Below are 26,715 nucleotides of genomic sequence, written 5' to 3' on the forward strand. Positions count from 1 at the left end.
GCTTTTTTATAAATCTTATGCGGCCACTGTGGGCCATGCTAATAGCCAGAAAAAATAATTTAGACTGGCATTGTTCTATTTTAAGTAAAAGAAAATGTCTGTATGCTCAATATAATTAATGCTCTTTAAGAGCGTTTCTAGGAGCCTTCAATTATGCAGTTCTGCTCTTCTATAGGTTTTCAATAATAAACAGAAATTCAATATGCCAAGAGACTTCTTAACATCATTTGGCTTTATAATTTATGTGCCATTTTTTTAACAGCTGTCTTCTTTATGCAAAAGGGTGGTCCCTTAAAGGCACAAGGGGACACCTTTGTGAAGCTCTCTACTGGTGTTGAACTGGACTGAAGTAAGGGATTGAAGGAAAACGCGACACCTGTCACCAAGCAGCCTGCCTTAGAAATCCTGGGGGTTGTCACACACGTGCAAGTAGGAGGGAGCTGTATGGACCAAGTGAAGGTAATTCCACGCCAGGCCAGGGGGTGGCGGGGTGCGCTAAACCTTCTTCTGTTGTCTCTGTGGACCAAAAACTGGAAAACCTATCTGACTCGACCTTGAAGAAGTCACTTCCGGCGCCCAGAAGCACATCACTTCTGGTTTATGATATCACTTGCTGTCTTGGCATTTAAAGCCGCCATATTTTCAACCTTTCAACAGTTCAGTTACAGAGTCTAACCAATGTACATCAGTGCTATTGCCAAAGTCCATTTGCACCCAGGGAAATAATATGGGTGGCTGACCCAAACATTTTTGATTGTGTCGAGTCTAATCATTTCACAGTGGCATAGTCGGCAGGATGATGACCTCCTTAGTAGATCAGAAGTCGAACCTGAAGAAAGACTACGACTACGCCACTGTGAAATGATTAGACTTAACACACTCAAAAACATTTGGGGCAGCCACCCGTATAATTTCCCTGGCTGTCCCAAACCTTTCTGAGTGTGTCGAGTCTAATCATTTCAAAGGGTGAAGAATGTGGGCTGCAGCACGGACAGCGAGTCAGGTGAGAGGTCACAGGTAACATTCGTAGAGCTGCTTTTAACAGTCCTTCTCATCCCCCTTCTGGAAAAGAACCTAAGAGGTTAGTTGGTACCTTTCATGTAAGATGCATTGCATAGGTGATTTCAAACACAGTAAAAATGACAAACATAAAATGTCAGCTGGCACTGAATTAAGCTCCCAAAGCAAAAAGGCCACACTTCACCCTGGGTTCTGACCTCGACAGATCACGGGAAAAGAGAATTTCCTCTCAGGGATTAGTAAAGTGTACCAAATACCAAAAAAAAATAGTTTAAGTATCCATTGTGAAGCAGCTATTACCAGTCTATAAACATTTTATTAACTCTGCTATTAGCAATAATAAACTATTATAAAAATTGCAAGACCCTTGCAATATGTTACCTTCACTTTTTACAGTATATAATTTTTCTAAATACAGATTGTTAACATCTGCTTATAATGGAAACTGAGATTTAATGTGTGATCACAATATGAAAGAAGAGAAGAGAAATGGCTATTGTGGATGTTAAACTTGTCAGCTTGACTCAACTCATGAGTGCACATCGAATAGTGATGAGGCATCTGTCACACCACCATGTGTCAACAAGTGCTGCAAGATGAATGCTTACAGTGTGTTGTTGTGGAAGAAACTTTTAAATCTCTTACAGATGAGTAACAAAGGCAGCCTTCAAATGAGCTACAGTGCAGCAGAAAAATAAAGGAGCCATTCTAGATAATAATAATAAGAAACGAGATCACCCATACAGCCTGATAACTCTCATCCATTAAGGTTTTAATTGTGCTATCGATGACTCAAATAGAAATTGCACGGTCTTTTGGAAATATGTTTGAGTTGCCTGTCTCAGAATGTTCTGTGGAGCAGGTGTATCCAGAGGTGAAGAATAATCATTAATCAATACATCCATCTATGAGCTTTATTGTTTTATATTACCGAGTAAAGGATTTGGCACACCGGTATACCTGCTTATCTGTGCAATTAAGCATCTATCTATCTATCTATCTATCTATCTATCTATCTATCTATCTATCTATCTATCTATCTATCTATCTATCTATCTATCTATCTATGTAATCAGCCAATCACGTGGCAGTAGCACAATGTATAAAATCATGCAGATACAGGTCACAAGCTTCAATTAAGTTCACATCAAACACTAGAATGGGGGAAAAACATGAGATCTGAGCGATTTTGATTTTGAACAGGGCATGGTTTGAGTATTTCTGTAACTGCTGATCTCCTGGGATTTTCACATGCAACAGTCTCTACAGTTTACTCAGAATGATGAAAAAGACAAAAACATCCAGTGAGTGGCAGTTCTGTGGACAGAAACATCTTGTTGATGAAAGAGGTCAGAAGGAAATGAACGGACTGGTTAGAGCTGACAGAACGGCTACAGTAGCTTAAATAATCAATCACTCTGTATAACTGTGGTGAGCAGAAAAGAATCTCAGAAAACACAACATGTTGAACCTGGAGATGGATGGGCTAAAATAGCAGAAGACCACGTTAGGTTCCACTCATGTCAGCTAAGAACAGAAAAAAAAAAGAAAGAACAGAAGTCTCACCAAAACTGGACAGCAGAAGACTTGAAAAACTTATAGTATAGTACAATGAATCTCAATTTGTGCTGAGGCGTACACCAAACCTGCCTTGTGTCAACAGTCCAGGCTAGTCCAGGTAGTGGTGGGGTAATGGTTTGGGGAATGTTTCCTTGGTGCACTTTGCGCCTTTTAATACAAATCAATTATAACTTGAGTATTGTTGCTGACCACATGCATCTCTTCAATGTACCCATCTTTTAATGGCTACTTCCAGAATGATGGTGCACCGTTTTGCAAAGCAAAAGTCATCTCAAACTATGAGTGCAGTGTTCTTCAGTGGTATTCCCAGTCACTGGATGTGATTCCAACAGAACACCTTTGGGATGTCGTAGAACGGAAGATTCATAGCATGAAAGTGACCACCAACAAAACACATGGAAGATGACAAAGGTAGCTTATATACATATATAAATGTAAAGAATTATTGTTTATTATTAGTGACAAAATCCAAAACAAAGAATGATCCACATCATCAACATATATTAAAGAATAAAGAATGAACAAAAGTGACAAAGTACACAAAATGACAGGCAACCACAAAAAAAAGAAACAAACAATTAAGTGATACAATATAATGGTAAATAAAAATTTGAATCTTTACAGAGGCCTTCGAGGACAAAATAAATATTACTATTGAATTCACTGAGTAAGAAAATCTGAAATTAGATGTACAGTATACCTGAAATAAAACAGCTTCAGAGTGATTATTAAAAACTGAAGAAATCACCAGACCACAGCAATGACTAGTGACAGAGCTCGTGTCTTTAAATAATATGGCAGCACCCATACAAACCATCATGCAAACTGGAACCACCTTTAGAAAAATAGAGACAGAATGGCAATGTAACTACATCACCAGAATTACAATTAAATAAGCTAAATTCAAGACAGCAATTTTTATTAAACAGATTAGACAAGTGATACCAAAACCTGAGCTTAACAAATTAATATTCTCCATGTACCAAATGTTCTCATCCTCTTCCTCAGCAAGCAGACCTGTGGGAAATCAAAACAAGTACCACTTGGAGGAGTCCATTGAGGCAATCTCAGAACATTTATTTACTTCCAGCTGACCTAGATGTATTTTCTGGATATGTGTGTAAATGGTACTAGAAATATTTCTGGGTCCAACCACTGCAACCAGGGCAGGTAAAGCTGGAGACAAGGGCTCACTTGGCAGAGTGGAAGAGAAGAAGGAAGAGAAGTGATAATCTTGATAGAAGGCTTGATGAAGATGAAGATGCTGACTACATCATACCAGGACAGCCTTCCCTAAAAATAGGGGGTAGCCTCTAACACCATCTATTAGCTATCAATGATTGCCATCTTGGGAGTCTTTAAACAATTCACACCTCCAGTTGTGTAATCCATTTAACACCTGCCTCTAGAGTTTCTTGACAACATGGTGATTGGATTATGGTAAATGATGGGATTACCCATAAAGATTTAAATGCTGGGGAACTTTATCTACTACTTATATGAATTTAGGAAACCACTTGCATGAACGGTGAAACACCTTCAGGACTACACTGCAAGTCCAGTTTCTTCTAACTTAGTGCTATAGATGCACCATGATCTGGATGACTGCAGACCTTCAAAGACAAGGTGTTGAGAAGACATTTAAGTACTAGGCTTATCCTTGATGCGTTCATGCTGGTCACACGCATGGTCAGCTATCAAAACACATTTATACTTATGGCAGCCTGTATGATTGACCCGTCAATATTCTCCTAGTCAGGGTGACAATATTTGATCCATGTTGCAAAACTTAAATTTTCATAGAAGAAGGAGTTTAATTTTTTATGTGATGAAAGATGTCGACAGTTGTAGCCAGGTAGTACAGGTCAGGTAGTGAAATTGTTTGTTACTACTGGCTTCTTAAAAAAAAAGAAGATGGTGGAGTGTCAGACCCCATCAACCAAAAGCAGCAAAGATTGAGTGGGTGGCATACATAATGAAAAGACACACTTTTGTGTTCATAATTCCGGCACCTTCTAAGCAAGGTAGGGTCACAGCCTCTTCTTGAAATTCACCAGCTTTGATAAATGGTGCTACATCCACAATACTGCTAAGTTAGGTAAACTGCGAAAACCCAGCATATGAAACCCACAAAAGTCTCCATGTCTGACATGGATTTTTCCGTGTAGCCCTCTCAATCAGTGCATATAAATCATGAAAAAACCAAGTTTAAGGGTGCCATTGTGTAAAATAAGATGCAGAGATGTACAGTGCTGAACGCTTTCCATTGTGTTGACCCTCTTCTCTTACTCCCTCCCTTGTAATCCTTATTTACCTGAAATAAAAACTGTTTTTGTTGGAACTCTGAACTTGAGGGATTTTTTAATTTTTTCTGGGCACAAGGCCCATTCAGGAATCCCCTCCTGAAGGTCACTGAAGCTCCTAGTTTTCAAACTAATTCTGTAAAAGCCATTTAGAAAATAATGCAAAACTATAAATAGCCAAGCTGGATCGAAAGTACATTTGATGAAGAAATATCACACCATTAATGGCGCAGATACTTTTTCCAAGTTTTTACACTGCGCGTTAATTCTGAGTTCTGACCGAATGCAAAATGAAACTTCTAATTAAGCAGGAAGATTAATTACAGCTGAGAATTCACCTTTAATTAAGTGATGGCTGGCTGGCTGACACTGCAGGCCACCGTAGATGAATTCAAGTCATTTTTCTGTAATGTGGCGGATTGGCTGCTGGCAGCCTCAGCTCTTCTCTTCTCTGACAGTAAATATTCATTTATTGCTACTATTCACTGACTAAGCTAATTTCTTTAATATATGGGGAGTTTAAGTGTATTGTATACGTTAAAAACTTTGTGTCCCATTATTTTTGGAAACATTTTAATTCCTTTTTCTGTTTTTTTGAACTGATGTAAATAGAAGGTTTTTTAAAATACTCTGTCATATCTTTTCTACTATAAAGAACACTATATTAGAATTTATTGAAAGGAATGCAGTCATCAAAATAAAGTGTCTTTAGTTTTGTGAGAAATCACTCTTTTGGGGATATTTCAAAGGCAGCTACTTCTCGTATAAATCATTCTCCCAACGTGAATGCAGTAATATGGCACATAGGAATATAATTTTGTGCTGTCTTACAGATGCTACTGCTGGTTAAATTGCTTTTACCACTCAGTACCCAGTTTGTGCAACAGATGCTCTAGCACATGGCTCAGTATGGTGCAGGTTTGTATTATTATTATTTTTTATTATTATTATTATTGCTTTCTGCCATTTTACTCCTGGCTAAAGGACAAAACAATTATGGATAATAAAATAACATTTCTTTCCGCCTACACATTGTCATTTACCATTGCTTTTCAGAAAATGGGAATTGTTATATTACCATGCCATTTTTTCTTTTAAATTTCTGTTCTCTTCTACATGCAGCCCCTGAAACCATTTATTCTATCTTTATATGGGAGGGATATTTGATGGATTTGCTTCTTGTCGAGCCGGTATTAATTTCAATCTGAAAGCACTTAGAGACATTGAAATTGACCGAATGTCTATTTCTAAATGTGTCAGCAATGCACAAGATGGCAAATAAATATTGTAAAAAATGACACCTGAAACTTTATAAGTGTACTTTAAAGAATCGGGCAATTATGAAACTGCTTGAAATGAATCAATGGCTTATTAGAGTCGTTCTTCATTTCTCTGTTGTCGACTGTGCTATACAGGCTAAGCTTTGTGCACTGTCTGGTCTGGCTGTGTTTGCTTGGATTCCTGTTACAAGTTTAAATATTCTTATTTGGGAATGGTTAGATAGATATTGTGATTTACTTTTAAAAAGAAATGAATGTGGTGTTTGTAATTAACATCATGTTAGGATGTATCATCATTTAATTACTTTATTCTTTGAACCTGCTTATTTTCATTGCAGGACGTTCCGGTTTATTTATTTCTTTATGTCTACTCTTGTATGGACCAATTGGCAAATATCAGGAATTTGTTTTATAAAATCCTTACTTATTATAGTGCAGTTTTGGAGTACTAGGCTGTTGTACTGTGTTAGCCATTATGGATGTAGTGAGAAGTCAACCAAAATGACACCTTTTATTGACTAACTAAAAAGATTACAATATGCAAGCTTTCAAGGCAACTCAGGCCCCTTCTTCAGGCAAGATGTAATTTTTGGAAAAGTGAATTTTCTTGTTATGGTAAGGTCCTAGGGTGACGCTATTCTCCCTTTTAGCCCTGAATTGAATACCCCAGATCTGAACTATATGTTATATATGAACTCGTATGTTTAAACTCCCATTTATATCGAGAACCTCAGGCAACAAGACAAGGTACCAGAACAGGCCGGAGAGAAAGTTACACTTTTTAATCATAGATTAACATACGTTTTCCAAATGTGCCTAAAATATAAGCAGAGTTAAATGAGTGTGACAATTATACCAGTACAACTTGGATAATAATCAATTCATCTTGCTAGCTTTGGTTACCAGGTGTCTTTCTGACTTAGTATGTTGATTGGTCTCTGGTCCAACATGGTCCGGCATGGCCCTTGGATTGAGCAGCAAAGGCACAGCATGGCCCCTATTTGAATGTCATCACAAAAGACAACAGTATGGCCCTCTCTGTGTATGTGATAGCAGAGATGGCAGCATGGACGTTTGGATGAATGGAGCAACAGAGACAATAATCATTCATTGTCAAATGAACATGTCCATTATTGGGCTTTACTCTCATTTATTGTTTGTGTCTTGGCCTTTCTATTTTGGTGCTTGTTACCTTATTGTTACAGAAGTTGTTGCAAAGTGGAAACAATTTCATGTAGCTTATCCCTCCTTCATCTTCTTCACCTACTAATTTGAATATTGTTATCTTTGTGGTGAAACCTTAGTGTTAGCATCAGAAAATGACAAAAAGTCATCATGAGTGCCAATTTGCATCAAGATTTGTTGTAAAACCGTAACGTCATTGAGTCTCAGATGTGGCCCGCTACTCCTTCCTGGGTTTGGGAGCAGGACGCTTCAAAAGTACTTCTCATATCCTACTCTGAGGTGGAATTCTTATCCTAGTCAGGCATTTAGTGCAATTCCTGGGCATAACTCTGAGATGCCTGATAAATATGGGATTTGTTTGGTAAGAACTTTTTTTGACTTTTGGTTTGGAATTCTGATTAACATTTTGGCTGTGGTATTAGGAAAAACAAAAAACAATGGATTGACTGATTTAGTGACAACTTGGCTTGGATCATTAAACTAAGAATTTGGAACAATGGATCAGTTTAGGTGAAAGGCTTCTGTGATTTCTGTATAACAAACCCCAACTACTGAACGAGTAAACTTCTGGCTTATCCTAAACCAACTATGCATTGTATCTTCTGCTCACATCCCTCAAAACTCTTTAAAAACACATACACACACTTAACAAGGACATACACACACCTAGCCACTTTAGAATTAACTATCTGCCTAACATTCAAGTCTTTGGCAAGAGGGAAGAACTTTTATTTCAATATTTTGTGTGGTTTAGCTGTATTGTTGTTAGAGACAGCGGTCAGTTATCTTCTGTGTGGCCACCAGACATTGTAGGCCTGAGACAGAGAAGGAAGGGGATCCAGCTGGGCCATTTTTGATTTTTCAGTGCACTTTTTGCTTAACATTTCTTTGATCTTTTTATATTCTGACCTTGTCTGCCTGTGAACCACATTTCTGGTTGCTCCTTTTTATAGTTTATTAATCTCCTGATTGTGTCTTTTCCTACTTACTTTTTTCTCAAAAAATATTTCCTGTCGAAAAACATTACAATCAGTCAGTTCATGTGAGATATGGAGCATGTAAAACACTAACAGAAATGATAATTTTCTGCTTTGATTCTGTCAAATCATTCAACTGGGTCTGCTAAGCAGGTATTCAAGCATCCTGAGTAACAACATCACTAAGTGCTTAGTCTTCATGGTATCCATTATTAATGGCTTAGATTTGCATCAGACTATTGAGTCATTCAACATCTCCCATGGATAGTGGGCACTATTTCAAATGCCTTCAATAGTAATTGTCACGAATTTTAGGTTTTGGTCTTCTCAGAGTCTATTGGTGCAACATTTGACATTTTTGTACACTGACTGTTTTTTTTATGCTGTTATTATGACAGACCACTATGTTGTGGTCTGCATTTTTTGTTTTTTGTATGGTTGTCACCTTATTGTTTATGATTGCACTGCCTGTTGCTGGTTTGGTGATCCATGAGAGGCAAACGGAGGACCAGATGTGGGTTTCATTGTTGGGGTTCAAGAGAGAAGAAGATCTCATAACATCCAGTCTAAGAGGAATAAAAATAATGTAGTTCTCTCTCTGTCTTTATGAAAACTCTAATTCATAACAAGGACAAATTAATTCAATACAGAATAAACATGCAAAAAACAAACAATTTTGGAAGTCTTTGGTTCCTTTCTGCTAACTGACACTACTGTGAAGTTTTGTTTAACACAGTGTTATCATGTGACCTCTGGAGTTAGTGAAGGGCTGCATCAGCGTGCATCTCTAAAGAAAAAAATGGTTAAAGTTATTCCTACACTAAAAAGGAAAGAAACTAAAAGACAAAGCTTTATTAGGTGTGCATCTGTAAAAAGAAAGACCAAGAGACATATGGAGGAGGGGAAGGAGGTAACAAAGCCAGGACAGATGAAAGGAGAAAAGGTGAGAGTAGTTGAGAAAAAGGAACCAGTAGAAAAAAATGAAAAAGTCATTGAAACACAGACAAATGTTTGATCCCAGGCTGAGAATGAGCTTAGCTTCTTCTGTTTCTCTCGAAAAGTGCCTTTGAAGCCCTGTGAAAGAACACACACGAACAGAGATCAGCGTGACTATGACCATTGGATGTGACATGTTCTACAACAGGCTTTGTAAATATTTTGATTTTAACAGCTCAAATGTGCCACCTCAATTGCTATGCTACACGTCTCCCAGTTTCACCATCAAGCAAAACAGAAGTAGACCTCATAACATCCAGTCTAAGAGGAATAAAAACCCTCCAAAAAACTCCTCAAAAGACAAGGCGGGATCTTTTCTGTCCAGCCCAGCAGAGATGTACACAAACTCAGCCTGGCCCTAAAGACTACCTGCTGGTGTCAGAGCAGAACAGGCCCAAAAAATGGAAAACTAACATAACAATAAGAAATATACAAAAGTATAACAGCACGCCCACAAAAAGAGGGATACCATAAATCCCCAGCTAGTGGAGAAAGGGCAAAGAGGGAATCTTTATAAATCAAGAATTTATTTAACAAAAATAGGAAAATACAAAAAAAGGCTCAACAAAGTAAACAGAGGCACAAGGAGGTGCCTCAAAAGGCAATCATAAGCAAAACAAAATCAATTATTACAGAATCATTAAGACAGAGAAGGAATAAACAGAAATCCAAAAATCCAACAGTAAATAGCAATACTCATGACCTCAACAATACATGAATGATTCCCAGCTCCTGAGCCTTCTCTGCTTACATATATTTTATGAGGGAGGGGTCAGGAGTGGTGATGTCAGAGTGGCCCTGCCTCTTGATGCTCCACCCACAAAGAACATGGAGCGTGAGTCAATTTAAAGAAATTTAAAGAAAATAAGAAACATAAGAGAAAATATGCAAAAACATGACATATAATTTCTCAAAATCAACAATAAAATACATAAACACATGCAATTCTATTACAAGTCTCTCTTGCATTTTTATCTTCTTGCTAGTAAGCTCACTACAATTTGTGTATTTCCATAGTAGTCCCTTTCACCTACTGGTTTTCCCTACATTCAAAAACGTTTTTGAATACTCAGATTTTTCTAGATGTTTGCAACATTAAATTGAACCCAGGTCTTGTTTTTTGTAATGGCTGACTAGGTCTCTCTATGTTGCAAAATTGTCATTAAGTTTTGTTTGTAAAGACAAGATTAAAACAGAATCAAGGGAATGCGTAAGTAAGGATATCAGTCAAATCATGGCTGGAAGTTCAAAGCTTCTGCCCTATTCAAATAACAAATAACATGGCCTGTAAAATTAAACTCATCAAAACTGCTTTAAAGGTGAAAGGTTAATTTTATTTCATTCATTAACACTGTTAAAAATATAATTAGAATGTTTCCATCACATCACATTTATGTACTAAACTGTAAAGAAATTTAATTACAATTTAATACAGTAAATTACACAATTTATTCACGTGTGCAATATTGTTGTAAGTTAATTTAACATTCAAATATTTTGTCAATCTAATACAAACACATATGTAAAAAAAAACAACAGTTTATGTTAATTGACTTACAACCTCAAAAAATTGTGAGGTATGGAAAATACAAATAGTAACAGAAAGCAATGATTAGTAAATGATTTTTGACCTGAAAACAATATAACAGCCCACTATTTAACGTTACAAGTAATGAATTTTATTGTTTTTTCACAAATAAACACTTACCTTGATTTTTATACTTGCAACATTTTTCAAAAACATTTGGGCAATAAAGAACTCACCACTTGGTGCCATTGCCTTTCCTTCTCACAATACTTGATAGACTGTTAGGTGCTGGAGACCCAAATTTATTGATTTTTTCAGTATAATTTTGTCTCATTCTTCTTGCAAACAAGTCTTAAAGTGTGCAACAATATGGGTTCTTTGCATGGTATGTTTCAAAATGTGTCACACTCTCTCAGTTGGGTTCACATCAGGACTGCAGGCAGGCCAGTCCAGCACCTGCACCCTCTATTCTTGCAGCCATGTCTTTGCAATGAGTGCAGACTGTGTGCTTTGCATTGTCTTGCTGAAGTGTGCATGGGCGTCCATGGAAGAGATGACTTCTTGAAGACAGCATATGTTGCTCCAAATTCTGTGTCTACTTTTCAGCATTAATGGCGCCTTCACTGAGCTGGTGACAGTCTGCATGGCCCTTTTCTTCTTTGGTCTAGAGGACAGAGAACACCTCAAATATTGATTTGTCCAAGCACAATACATGTTTCCACTGTGTGATGGTCCATCCCAGATGCCTCAGAGCCCAGAGCAGTCAGTGGTGCTTATGGACACTACTAACCCATACAGTTAGATGTGGATGCACCTACAGTATGTATTGCATTACTTGATAAAGGGTTGCCATGGTCCTTCTGTGTCTATGCGTTTATATCCCTTATTGATGAATGACACTTGATAAAGTGCCATCTGAAGAACCGGAGATCAGTCAGCTTTATTATATTATATTATGCACCATTGAGAGTGAAGTACCCAAATTCCTCCTGACCTGTCTCCCAAGATTTTCTGGGAAAAATTCCAAAAGCAAATCCAAAAAATGAACTTTGAGACTCATGCTGCCAATCAACTTAACTAAAACATTTTTCACAATTTCTTTACAATTTAGACCTTTATTGTTACCTAAAAACTTAGAAATTACTCTTTGAATGATACTAACGTCTCTTGTTCTAGGTCATTCATTGAGCCATCAAATTCTGCATCAGAAATCAGTTTTCTGATATCAGGACCAGAAAAGATGCCCTCTTTCAGTTTAGCCTCAGACAAACCCATAAATATTTTGCCCAAATGCATGAAACAGGCTCACCCTTTTGGGACTCTGACAAACTACATTATTATTAAGCTTAATATGAAGCGGTGGTAGCAGCACTTTATCTGGATCCATCAAGCTAGGTCTGATGATGTTTTTGGTATGAGGCTGTAGCCTTCTTCTAGCTAGCCATTCCTTCTAAATCCAATGTCAGTTATTGGCTGTGCTGTCCCACTCACAGAGAAAACATGAAAATTGGGTATGGAGTCAGTTGACCTGATTAATTTCGGGATGTCAGTCCAAAGTCTGGGTGCTATGGAGCTGAAGGCCCTGTCACCCATAGAGTGCAGGTTAGTGTGAGGCACAACAAGATTACCAGAATCAGAACGCCTTAGTAGGCAAACAGGAGCATAGTGATAGAGAAGGTCACTGATGTAGTCTGGTGTAAGGCCATTTAAGGCTTTGTAGATTATTAGTAGAATTTTATATTCAATCCTGTAAGACACAGGGAGCCAGTGAAGGCGAAGCAGGATGGGTGTGATGTGCTCGCTGCTGCTGGTATCTGGACTCTTGCAGCAGAGTTTTGAATCAACTGGAGCTGTGATATAAGATTAGAAGTGGCACCTGCCAGTAGGGAGTTACAATAATCGATGCGGGATGTGATAAAAAGCACGGACAAGTTTCCCAGCATTAGAAAAGAAGAGGAAAGAGCGGACACAGGATATGTTACACAGGTGAAAGTAAGAAAGTTTTTTAATGTGGTTTATGTGGGCGGAATAAGAGAGGGAGGAATCAAAAATGACACCAAGATTCCTTGCATCAGAAGAAGGTCTGATGAGATCACAGTCAAGAGTGACTGAGAAGAAGCTAATTTGCTTAAGTTGTGCTTTAGTGCCAACTTGCAGGAATTCAGTTTTGTTGCAATTTAATTTTAAAGAGTTCTGCTTCATCCAGGTGCTCGCTGTTGCTGGTTTGTGTAAGGACTCTTGCAGCAGAGTTTTGAATCAAGTGGAGCTGTGATATACTGTAAGATTAGAAAGGGCACCTGCCAGCAGCGAGTTACAATAATCGATGCGGGATGTGATAAAAGCATGAACAAGTTTCTCAGCATTAGAAAAGGAGAGGAAAGAGCGAACACGGGATATATTACGGAGGTGGAAGTAAGAAAGTTTCTTAATATGGTTTATGTAGGCGGAATAAGAAAGGGAGGAATCAGAAATGACACCAAGATTCCTTGCATCAGAAGAAGGTCTGATGAGATCACTGTCAAGAGTGACCGAAAAGGAGCTCGTTTTCATTAAGTAGTGCTTTAGTGCCAGTGTGAAGGAGTTCAATTTTGTTGCAATTTAATTTTAAAGAGTTCTGCTCCATCCAGGTTTTAATTTCACTGAGGCAAGTTGTGAGCTGAGAAAACTCTGATGAAGTTGCACTTTTGACATTGAAATAGAGTTGTGAACAATAATGCAAAAATGATCAAAACCCAGAGCATTTGATAATATACAGATGAAACATGGAGGTATTTATACATAAAATGGTGGTTGGAAATAACGTGGCAGGAAATGACGCCACAGACTGTTGGACAGAAGTGACGTCATCGAGTAGGGACCAGTTGTGATGTTGTCAGAGGTGGGTGGAAGTAGTGTCATCATCATCAGGTGCCGGAAGTGATGTCATCTTCGAAACCTGGAAGTGACACCATTATTGGAAAGACGGAAGTGGCGTCATTATCAGGAGCCAGGACCGGAAGTGACATTGAGCAGCCATTTTGTGAATATGGAAGTGTTGCAGGTAAGTACATGGAATCATTATTTCTCTTCTTTGGTTCTGATAAGACAGAGAGAGATTGAGGCATTAGTACTACAAATCAACCCTTCATCTCACGATGTTTCACTCACCTAATGGCTTGTTGACTGCCTCCTAAGCAGCTTAATTGTTCACAACCAACTCATGAATAACCAAAACCGTGAATGTCAAATTCGCAGATGCGGAGGGTTTACTGTAGTTAATATTCTCAAGAAGAATTTCAAAGTTTTTAACTTAGATTTTAATATTAGAAAATATTAAATTCAAAATAAAATATTTTGGGGGGCATAGAGACAAAGTAATAGCGCTGCTGCCACGCAGTAAGGAGACCAGTATTCATGTTCTAGGTCCTCCTTACGTGGAGTTTGCATGTACTTCCAATGTCTGCATGGGTTTCCTCCCACAGTCCAAAGACACGCAGGTGAGGTGGATTGGCGATGCTAAATTGGCTCCTGTATGTGGTTGGGGTGTTTGTGTGTGTGTGTGTGTATTTGTTTGCCCTGCGATGGACTGGCACCCTGTTCAGGGTTTGTTCCTCTCTTGCACTGTTATGCTAGATGGGATAGGCTCCAGCTTCCACAACCCTGTTCTGGATGAAACGGGTTATATAATAATAAAATATAGTTATGGAATTTAATAAAATAATGATAACTGACAGCTAAAAATGTGCTCTGTGAAAAAAGTGGAGAAAAATGGATTTCATTTTTGAATTCAGTGCCCAAAAATATATCAATATGACATACAATAATACAAATAATTTATTAAATGTATGCCTGTGACTTTATAACATTTTGAAGCCTACTTAATCTAACTCAGGATCATCATAAAAAACTTATTCTGGCAATTTCTAACCTAAAAGACCAACAACTACATGGGAGGCCAGTCCATAGCAGGGCCTGCTTACACATGCAGCCACACCAGGTCAATTGAGATGCCCCAGTTAACCTTAGGCACCTGTAGGCTAGCAAACAACCAGAGCTACTCAGGATCTCCTTATGAATCCAGCATCTTAGACGGCTGTGATTGCGTGAGCCATGGATAATTCTAAATGTGCACCGAACAATGCATCACACAATAAAATGTCATTAGTAATTAGACAAACAAATCAATACTCCCATTATACAATTAACAGTCAAACAAATAGTTCTACAGAAGAAAAATAATTAACTTGGCTGTCTGCCACTCGCTGGATGTAGACTCCAAATATTGCTCTGAACTTAACCCTTTGGGTTGTCACTCATCTGTCTGATGGGATTTTCAAGTACTATGATAAGACCAAACCTGATGCAATTCAAACTAATAAAAAAAGGCTTTGCAGTAACCCTTAATGGACACTTTCATCTTGTAAAGCACTTTGAGCTACACCATTTGTATGAAAATATGCTATATTAATAAATATTGTTGTTGTTGCTGAAGTAGACATGTTTTCTTTATTTTTCTTTATTCTTTATAAAGTAAATAAATAAATGTTATTACAAATCACTGCCCTCTCCATGTCTGTTTCCTATCTTGTGTCCAGTGCTTCCAGGGTAGGCTCCATCCTCCCTGACCTTGTGTTAAATTATGCAAGTTTGCAAAAGTAATAAAGAAATGTCTTAAAGTATAATTAAAGCATACAAAAGTATATTTTTAGTTTGCTGTGGTATTGCAAGTTGTTAACAATTACAATTGTAATCAGCAGTGAAAGGACAAGGACGCTTCATGTGAACTTAGAGTCCATGTACAGTTAGCCTTGCAGAGCCAGTCGTATAAAATATGCATCTGGAGACAACCATGTGTGAATTATGCTTAAAAATAGGTGTGAACAATTAGACAGTACACTGAGTGTCACATTTCTAAACCAATCCAATGCCTCGTGATGGCAGCGCTCAGAGAAGGGGCGGGGGTTTTTAACAGCAAAAAGTGATGGTGCACTGGTTAAGCTGGTCTAATAGACTACAAGCCTGTGGTCACTATGGGTAAACCTAATTATGAAATCTCCTGAAAGACCACTCCTAAATATATAAATGTGTTTAATATGTGCCAAAAAAATCCAGCCACAGGGGTACGCACAAACTAGTGTGTTTCTTCATGCCAGTCAATGGAGATGGGGCTGGAGATGGTGGCACTGACCAAAAAACTGGGGAAAGAGCTGGAGGTGGCAGAGTTAAAGATGATAAGATTTGCATTGGGTGTGACAAGGATGGACTGCATTAGAAATGAGGGCAATAGAGGGTCAGCTCAGGTTGGACGGTTGGGAGACAACGTCAGAGAGGCGAGATTGCGTTGGTTTGGACATGTGCAGAGGAGAGATGCTGAGTATATTGGGAGAAGGATGTTAACGATAGAGTTGCCAGGCAAGAGGAAAAGAGGAAGGCCTAAGAGGAGGTTTATGGATGTGGTGAGAGAGGACATGAAGGTGATGAGTGTGACAGAGCAAGATGCAGAGGACAGGAAGAGAAGGAAAAAGATGATCCTCTGTGGCAATCCCTAACGGGAGCAGCTGAAAGAAGAAGAAGCAGCTCTTGAATAGTGCTACTCTATATTTATAATGTCCCCACGCTGACATTTTAAATCGTTTTTGGGCACATGCAACATCTATGTTGTCATTTATTGCAGCGCTATGTTACCATTATGTGTTTCTGGGACATGTGATCTCTGCATTTGAAACATGTGACATCATCATAACAAGGATATTAAATTTGGCACCACGGGTCTGTTGGCCTCCATGTTTCTTAATAACCCTTTCTGCTTTTGACCTCAGCCTGTTTCAGACTTCGATTCCCTCTCTATTCATGTCCCGTTCCTCTGTGTCAGAATTTGTGACCTGACACTATTTTTTTTCTAGTTTTAAGTGTACCTTTTCCTAGAATCTGGGAGTGTTGTACCTTTAAGTTTCACGTTCATCATTCAAGCTGTTTTGTAAGTAGTAGTTTTTAATATTTTATTGTTTTACAATGATATTTTTGTTTTGTTTAGGGTTGTCACCATTGTTGTTATGACTTGATGTCATTTTGCTAGAGGGCAGTTGTTACAAGTCACCCCAACTAACGTCATATCAACGACGGTATATGAGCCGGCTCTGTGCTGCTGAGAGATAATAATAATAATAATAATAATAATAATAATAGGTTACATTTTTTGAGCACCTTTCACAAACCCAAGGTCACTTTACATACAGAGTAAAAAAAACCAAAAAAAAAAAAAAACGTGAGATCCTGGACACCGAGCACTTTACTTTTCCAGTCAACTTCTGTCTAATATCCTTGTTTTTTCACCCATTTTATTCTTTTTCTTTTTATTTGCCACTTTCACATTTGGGTTTTTTCTTTAAAACTCTGCCTGTAAGGCCAGCATCCCAGAATCGTCTCTTCTCTGTAGCCGATGACACAGGTATTTGCCCCTTGTGAAGTGTGTTTATTTGGCAGAAACGAGTTTCTCAGTTAGCGTGGGTGAGTACATGTCAGCCCCAGCATCCTTGTTGTGCGGAGTGCTGCAGGGATTTGTTCTTGGAATTTCCTATGTAGATGCCACAGGGGCTGGACAGGCATCCCGGCCAGAAGACGGGGTGGTTCCTTACCCGGACAGAAGGCTTGTAACAGGCAAACAGGCATCTCAGCCGGGGAAGAGAAAGGGATTAGACCCGAAAGAGAGGTCCAGATAGGATGGATGGACAGCCTGCTGGAACTGGAAGATATTGCTGGGGACTTTTTATTCCCCCAGACCAGGGGCCTCATGCATAACGCTGTGAATTAAAAAAAGATATAAAAAAGAAGTTGTCAGATATCAAAGTCGCTGTGATAAGGGGAGTTGTAGCCCACCATCTGAGTGTCATATGAAAGCTTAATAGGGTACAGAGAAAAGAAAAGAAAATAGGGACACAGTGGGAAAAAAGCTTGAAATATGAACTTTAATCTCGAAATTTCAACTTTAATCACATAGTTTATTTTGTTATTAAAGTAGAACATCATAAACTTTATCTTAAAATCGTTTAATTTACTAGTTTCTCAAATCCCACCGTAACTAATGTAGCACATTAAATGCTTTGTTTTGTATATGTTCTTCTATGTGTGTGAATCACTACATGCTTCTTAAGCGGGCTTTCTCTTCCTCCGACAGGACACAGAATCCATTACGTTCGTGATATTGCAATTCTCTGAATAATTTAAATACTGAGATGTATACTTGATATCAGTTTCATGATGATAGGAATTAAAGCATGTTATTAAACATGGGAACACGGTGGCGCAGTGATCGTTCCTGCCTCAAGCAAGATGCTTGTTGCGCCGTGCGATGAAACTGTCTCTTTCAAACGTACTAACCCCCAATTCCTGTCCTTCCTTTTCTTTCTCCAAATACCCAATTGCCATACAATCAGCTCTGTAATAGACATTAAGCCATCTGTAAGCTGAGAACGCTGATTCTTCAAAACTTTTAAAGAACATTGAAATATATTCGTAGTACATGTTTAATTATTCTATCCATCTATCCTTCCAGTGTTGAGCCAGCCCCAGCAAGAATACAGTGCGAGGCACGAACAATCCATGAACGGAGAGCCAGCTCCTCGCTAGCACTGCGACACCGTGTCCTCACATGTTTAATAATTAACAATATAAATTATTTAAATGAAGTTAAAACTTTATCTGTAAAATATAATAAACATATTTTGCTGCATTTCATCTTAAAAATGATATTGTCATCATATGTAAATACGTGCTTTATAAAGTGGCTCAGGTTGTGCCATATTATAACTGTATCGCAAGTTTACAGTGAGGTAATTGTACTTATAAGTACAAACAGTTCTACAAGGAGCACTTGATGGACTTATTGAGTGCGTTTATAGTTCTTGTTATGAAACTGTTTCTGAACCGCGAGGTTCGTACAGGAAAGGCTCTGAAGCGTTTGCCGCTTGAGAGCAATTAAAAATTGGCAGCATGGCTGAGGCAGCGTGTGCTTGATGCTGTATATCGATAATCCTCTTTCCGATCAGCTGCTGTAGAGCTGTGATTCCACACTCAGATGCAGTGATATAAATATTCCGAGTGGTGCAGTGAGAGTAATATGGAAAAAGATGATCCACTGTGGCAACCCCTAACGGGAGCAGCTGAAAGAAGAAGAAGAAGGTGCAGTGAGAGTAACAACGCTAAAGCAGCTATGGTATTTAGAATAGTCTGACCATTCCGTGGACCATTATATTGTTACAGATTAATTACAATCAGATGCCTTAAACTAATAAACAATATGCAGTTAATTTCAGTGTATTTGATAAAGTCGTGTCAGAGATGAAAGGGAAAGAAAGGGAAACCATACTTGAACAAAAGCACCGCTTTGACACTGGGTGCCGCCAGTTTGCAAAACTGAGCGGAGAAATTGCGTATGCTGGGGTTTAAGCTAGCATGAAAATGTGCTTGGCTTTACACCAAGTTTAGGTTTTATACATCGTGATTTGAGAGTGGAAACGGGAGTATGCAACATTTTTGTGCATACGTACCATTTATGCATGAGGCCCCAGGAGATGGCAGCAGTCCTCCCTATTGGCACCCATTTGTCAACCAGTAGGGAATGCTGGGAGATGTAGTCCAACAATACAGCCCTGCTGTAGACCATGGGTTCCACAAGGGGGCACTATCAGCAGATCTTCTCCGTAAAATGGGGCTTCCGTATGACCCAGAAATACTGTACTTCCATTGGGCAGTAGCCCTGGCACCGGAAGTACTCCCGGGTCCTTAATAAAATGGAACACACTCCCTTTTCCAGATGAGTCGGGGCAGGGAGTAGGAAAGTCAACACTCAACTGGAGGAGGGCAGTGTGGAGATAAGATTTGGAAGGAGAGGAGATTATTGTGAATTGTGGAGAGAGAGAAACCTGTGCTTGTGCTACTTTGTGGTACTGTAGAAGGAATTTGGGTTGAATAAACCATCCTTTATTTGCTGCCAGGACTCTTGGTGTGTTTGTGCTGGAGGCTTGGGCCATCGATGTCCTGGTTTCCTTCACACTATCACATTTATGCTGACGATATTTAGCTTTCATACCCTTTTAAACCACAACACCTCCATAAGTTATCTGCCCTGGTCGAATGCCTCAGCGAAATAAATTAATGGCTAGCTGTTAATTTTTTATAGCTCGATTCTAAAAATAACTGAGGTTTTAATTATTGCCCCATTAAATTTGCACACAGAGATCAGTCTCAGGATATTGGCTGCTTCATCCAACTCTAAATCTTGCATTCGGACCATGGGTGTAATGTAAAACTTGATGGTCATGTTAGGTCATTATCTTGCTTTTGTTTTTATAATCTGAGGATTATATCAAAGCCAAGAACAATAGTATTGAAAGCTCAAATGGAGAATTAATGCATGCTTTTATTTTTTCACATTTTGATTACTGTAAGTATTTATTTACATTGTGAAGAAATACATGCGAGAGAGAAAGATTAAGGATAGGGGTGCCTTCTCCATATACTGTCACAGCAAAATGAACCACTCAGTATGCACTGATATCAAGGTCAAGTTCATGAAAACAGCTGACAACTAAAACAGAACAAACAGAGCAATTTATGTATTCTGGACCGGAAGCAGGCAGACGTGAACAGAAGGTGACCGAGGTGATGTCATCGGAGAGCGATCGGAAGTGAAGTCATCAGGGATGTACGGATGTAAACACAGAAGTTCTTCATATATCGGGATGGTGAGGAAAAGAGAAAAGCATTAATACGCTGTCTTAAACTCTGTTCCGGTGTTTTTCCGCGCTTCGTTGGGCCCTTTGGCTGCCCCCTAATCGCACGTATGTGACAACATGTTTAAACAACACATCGCTGCTGTGTCTTCAGTCTATTCACAATGGTGCTGCTAGGTTGTTAAGTGGTTTCCAATTTTATCTTTGCTTTATTGGCTTCTGGCGGAATTTAGAACCATTTTAAAATTTAAGAGTTCACCTATTGAGCTCTGCCTTGTCAAACACCGCACTATATTTCAAATTATTTTACAACATTATACTACCAGTCGCCCACTTAGGTCATCTAACCTTGGCCTTCTCAATGTCCCACGTACTCGGCTAAAGACTCATGGAGATCGTGCTTTTCAGTCCGCTGCACCAAAGTAGTGGAAAAGCCTTCCTTGTGCTTTACGAGTTGCTGATGCAATTGATACATTTAAAAAACAGTTGAAGAGGCACCTTTTTAGGCTTACATATTTGGCTGTTCCATTTCATTTGTTGAAATATTAGTTTAATTTTATTTTCTTAACTGTGTGTGTAAATAATTTTTCTGTGGTGTACAGAGCTCTGTAACTCTGTCTGGGAAAAGCATTTTATAAATAAATAAAAAATAAGTCAACTGAGGAACAGTAGGTGTTTGTTTCTTATACTACATACTCGGACGTTCTTCTTCTCTTATGTAGTTGTCCCTCTGGTCCTTCTTCTTTTTCTGTCATGGTTAGATCCAGTTTGTTGTCTTCTCTCAAGGAATAGACACCTTTGTATGAAATTGTCAGTTTCTTGGTAGTGTGTCACTTGGAGCTGCCTTCATTTTCCAAAAAATAATAGACTGACATGTTTCTTGAGAAAGCTGTCTTATTTTTGAACTCAGAACTGAACTTTAGGAATGCCAGAACTTTGCAGTCCAAGTGAACAGAATAACAGGTTTCAGTCAGGCTAATGCAAAGGTTTCTCTAATAGCTATTTAGCATTTAAAGTGACTAATAAAGGATACGCTAACAGAGTTGGCCATTAGGACACTGAAGGGATGGCTGAAAATTGGGGTTTGGTGTCATATATAAAAAATAAATTAAAGAGAAGTCATTTCAAGCAATAAGTGTCATTAGAAACAGAAATAATGTCCTTTGATATATTTTAAATTATTTTAATGGTATCTTGATAATAAAATTTATGGGTGTCCCCAAAGTTTTGAATGGCATTATATATGTTTTAAAAGACAGGGGGCTCCACTGAGCCCCAAACAAATCCATCCATCCATTTTCCAACCCGCTGAATCCGAACGCAGGGTCACGGGGGTCTGCTGGAGCCAATCCCGGGCAGGGTGCCAACCCACCGCAGGACACACACAAACACACCCACACACCAAGCACACACTAGGGCCAATTTTTAGAATCGCCAATCCACCTAACCTGCATGTCTTTGGACTATAGGAGGAAACTGGAGCGCCCGGAAGAAACTCACGCAGACACAGGGAGAACATGCAAACTCCACGCAGGGAGGACCCGGGAAGCGAACCCAGGTCCCCAGGTCTCCCAACTGCGAGGCAGCAGTGCTACCCACTGCGCCACCGTGCCGCCCCCCAAACAAATCCCGCATGCAAAATAAACAGGTTTTATTTCACAAAAATACCTTTTTTACAGAACAATCTGCAATCCTTCAGTTCAAATTTCTCCTTTTCCTCCTCCAGGTGAGCTTTGCCTTCTGCCTTCCAACTCTGACTCACTAGAGGAGGCTGGGCAGCTCGCTTGTATTTATAGTAATGGGGCATCACCCAACAGACGGAAAGCAGGGAGTCCCTCGTGCAGCATCCCCTGGTGGCACCCAAGGACCCTGAAAGGAATTTCTCTCAGAACTACGACTCCTATACAAGAAAAGCACTGCTGTCCCAGCAAAGCACTGCTGTCTACCGCACTTGGGGAGAAACTATGATGCACTAACTCCCCCACATTATCCAGTCATCTATTGCTTCAGTCCCATCCTGGCTGGATTATGCCTCCTTTGATATTGTCCTTCCATTACAGTATCCTGACCATGAAAGGGTCCAACACAGCCCTCACAATGTATACGTATTGTCACACACGCGTGCTTAGGAGGCAGCTAAAGGGCTCGAATACGTGTAATTCCATGCCGGACCAGGGGGTGGCAAAGTGCACTAACTCTCCCTCTTGATCTCTTTCAGACCATTCTAGGGAAATCCTGCCTGGCTCTGGGGCAGCCAACGACGTCACTTCTGGTTCCGGTCCTGATGACATCACTTTCTGTAATGGCCTTTAAAGCCACCATCTTGTTAATATTGTGTTAGTTCTGTTTTGGACTGAGTAGAGTGAACATGGATCTGTTGTTAAAGAAATTTTGCAGCCGGGAACAATTATATGGGTGGCTGCCCCAAACCTTTGCAATGTCTTGTGATCATTTTTGTTACAGTATATAACAAGCAATGTGAAAAAAGACAAATTAAATATACTTGGATTGAATGAAGGGAATTAGTCCAGTGGATCGAGACTGTTATTTTATAATGAGTTCATAAAACACGTGGACACAGTTGGAAACTTGTTAAGGGTAAATTTCGCACAAACATTAGGAAGTTTTTCTTTACACAAAGAACGATAGACACTTGGAATAAGTGACCAAGTAGTGTGGTAGACAGTAAGACTTTAGGGACTTTCAAAACTTCAAAAAAATGTGAAAACTTTGATCAGCTAAGTACTGTAAAAGAAGCATGCAGTTGACCACACCAGTGGCCGCTCAGTTGCCTTACGACCTGAGGATAAAAACCGTCCTAAAACCGAAGGTTGCAAGTATTAATGACCCTGTTATCATTTGCTGAAATGGATGTTAATTATGACAATAACCTATTCATCAGATTTAAAGACCATCTGTCATTAATACTAAGGTGGACGGCAGCTCAGTTTAATCCACTATTTGCCTGGTGAACCAGGATGAATAAATTAAAATCCTTTAAAGCATATCAACAGTCCTCTAACCAGAAACATGAATGTTATTAGCAGGGACTGCTCTGCTTTCCATTTAGCTATTTAGCCCTTCTGGGTTCTGAAGTATTTCCCAAAGCTTTCCTGGGGACCTCAGCGTCTACTGATTTTTGTTCCACCTGCGCTCTTAATTATTGGATATTACAATACATTAAAGTAATTATTTGCCTTCCCTCAGAGAGCAGGCTTTTAAGGGCCCAGCAAAACTCAGCATGGATCCATGCAGGATTTTCAGATCAAACACTTACAGTAAAAGGGCAATTATTGATCATTTAATGACATTGTCTTCATTATTATTTCTAGATTTAAAAGGAGAAGCAGCTTTACATTTTCAATTAAACTGGTCTGTTGAGTGTTTTGTAATAATGTGGAATTAGTGGTTGTAATGTTGATTTTTTTTTCATTTTAAAATGCAAAATTACTTAAGATGTTTTAGTAAAAATGCAAATTCAAACGTTCACAGTTTTGTTTAATTATAAAAAAAAGAAAGAGAATAGCTGAACTCATTCATATGTTTACCTCTGTGAATGAACATCCCAGCCATATGTAGCTTGCAGAAAGTGCCTATCAGCTTTGTATATTTTCCAAATTTTTTTTGTAAAGTAGTCAAGTCCTGTGAAAGTGGATATGAATGTTAGATTAAATGCCACACGTTGGCCAACCAGAACATTTTCTTTAAAAAATATACAGTGCCCTCCGTAATGTTTGGGACAAAGCCAATTTTTTCCTTGATTTACTCCACTGCTCTACAGTTTAAAATTACAATCAAACAATTCAAACATTGTGATTAAAGTGCACATGGCAGACTTTCATTTAAGAGGATTTGCGTACATTTCAATCACACCATATAGAAATGGTCCATACATGGTTCTATCTCCCTATTCCAGGGCACCATAATGTTCGGGAGAATTGGTGTCCCAGGTGTTTGTGATTCCTCAGGTGGGTTTCATGGCTTCATAAGATACCTCGGCTTGCTTCTACCCTTTGGAGCCTGTAGCTGCTGTTGTTCAACATGAGGGCAAGAGCTGTGCTAACGAAAGTCAAAGAAGCCATTATGAGGCTGAAACACAAGAATTAAACCATCAGAGACATTGGTAAAACCTTAGGATGACCAAAATCAACTGTGTGGAGTATCATTAAGAAGAAAGGAGACAGTGGTGAGCTCAGTATTCATAAAGGGACTGGTAGGCCAAGGAAGACCTCCACCACTGATGAGAGAAGAATCCTCACTATGGTAAAGAAAAAGCCCCAAATGCCTGTGCGACAGATCAGAGACAGTCTTCAGGGGGCAAATGTGTGTGTGTCAGAGACGACTATCTGCAGAAAACTTCATGGACAGAAATACAGAGACCACAGTGCAAAATGCAAACCACTAGTTAGCCATAAAAACAGAATGGCCAGGTTACAGTTTGTGAAAAAGGACTTAAAAGAGGCTGCAGAATTCTGGAAAAGGGTCTTGTGAACAAAGGAGACAAAAAATAAACTTGAAACAGAGTGATGGCAAAAGTCAAAGTGTGGAGACCAAAAGGAACTGCCCAAAATCTAAAGCAGATCACCTCATCTGTTAAACATGGTGCTGGGTGTATTATGGCTGCCACAGGTGCTGGCACACTTCTCTTCATTGATGATGGAATTGCTTATGGCAGTCACACAATGAATTCTGACGTGTACAGAAACATCTGATCTGCTCAAGGTCCAGTAAATATCTCCAAAGTCTCTATTTTACAACAAGATAATGAGCCAAACATACTGCTAATGCGACACAAGAATTTTTCAAAGCACAAGAAATGAAAATTCTTGAATGGCCAAGCCAGTCACCTGATTTAAATCCAATCAAGCAGGCCTTCCACATGCTGAAGAGAAAACTTAAGGGGTCAAGCAGGAGCTCAAGATGGCTGCATTAGAGGCTTGAAAAAGCATCACTAGAGAAGATCCTCAGCACCTGTTGATGTCTACAAATTTAGGCAACAAAGTCCAAAATATGATGACTTATATAGACCTGCCATTGCTGTGTTCCAAACATTATGGTGCCCTGCAATGGAAGGACCTTGTAGATAAAGTGTTGCCATTTCTACATGCGGTGACCGAAATGCAAATCCCCTTAAGTGAAAGTCAGCAAGGTGCACTTTAATCACAAGGCCTGAATTGTCTGATTTATAATTTTAAACTGTAGAGAAGAGGGGTAAATCAAGGAAAAATGTGCCTTTCTCCCAAACATCATGTAGGACGCTGTATGTACATTTAAGGTAAAGAATCCATATTACTAACCGAGAATGGTAAACCGGATGGCATGGACGCAGGTACACGGCGATGGGACCATGAGACGTACTGCACAGGCTTCGTACAGCGCACGTCTCATACACCGCAAGCGAAGTCGTATCCACCTCGCACGAAAGAGTCACGGCCCAAAAACGAAAGAGCTCAACTGACGTGAATGAGAAATGAAGCAACAATGCGCCCATAGCTAACAACTACCGACACGGCCACACAAAAAAGAGGATTGTGCGTTGCAGCCCACATTCAAACGGAAGAGGCTACGGAGGCCCCACAGGTCCACACACCGCCATAGTGTGAGTGGCGCTACTGCAGAGTGAAGGCGCAGGCGTCACCGCCATATTGTGAGTGGCACTAATGTGGAGTGAAGTTAGGAATAATGTGCTGCTTGGGATTGTACAAACCGCTAAACGCGTTACACCAAATTCAAACACAATACAGCTCAATGATACAAACACGAGCCCACCTGGATAAGATCAATGAACGCAGGCGCCTACAACGCGCGTCTGAAACTGCGGAAGCAAAGCAGGCACGGGTTCAAAATGAACGAGCTTGACTGACGGATATACAAACATGCGCCCACATGGATACAATCAATGAACGCAGGTGCCTACAACGCGCGTCTGAAATGCCGCGGGCAAAGCGGGCACGGCTCCAAAACGAACAAGCTCGACTAATGTATTTCAGGATACCGGGGGTAGGCGAGCGAAGCGAGCAGGGGGCGGAGCTCCCTTGTGTGGGTATAATCCGGATCTTTCTGGTATCAAACATAGGGATTAACTCTGAGGCCAATGGGTAACATCTGGAGTCTTGGTCAGTTCTGTTTTGTTCC

The sequence above is a fragment of the Erpetoichthys calabaricus genome, chromosome 11 (genome assembly GCF_900747795.2).
Source record: "Erpetoichthys calabaricus chromosome 11, fErpCal1.3, whole genome shotgun sequence".
NCBI classification, from domain to species: domain Eukaryota; kingdom Metazoa; phylum Chordata; class Cladistia; order Polypteriformes; family Polypteridae; genus Erpetoichthys; species Erpetoichthys calabaricus.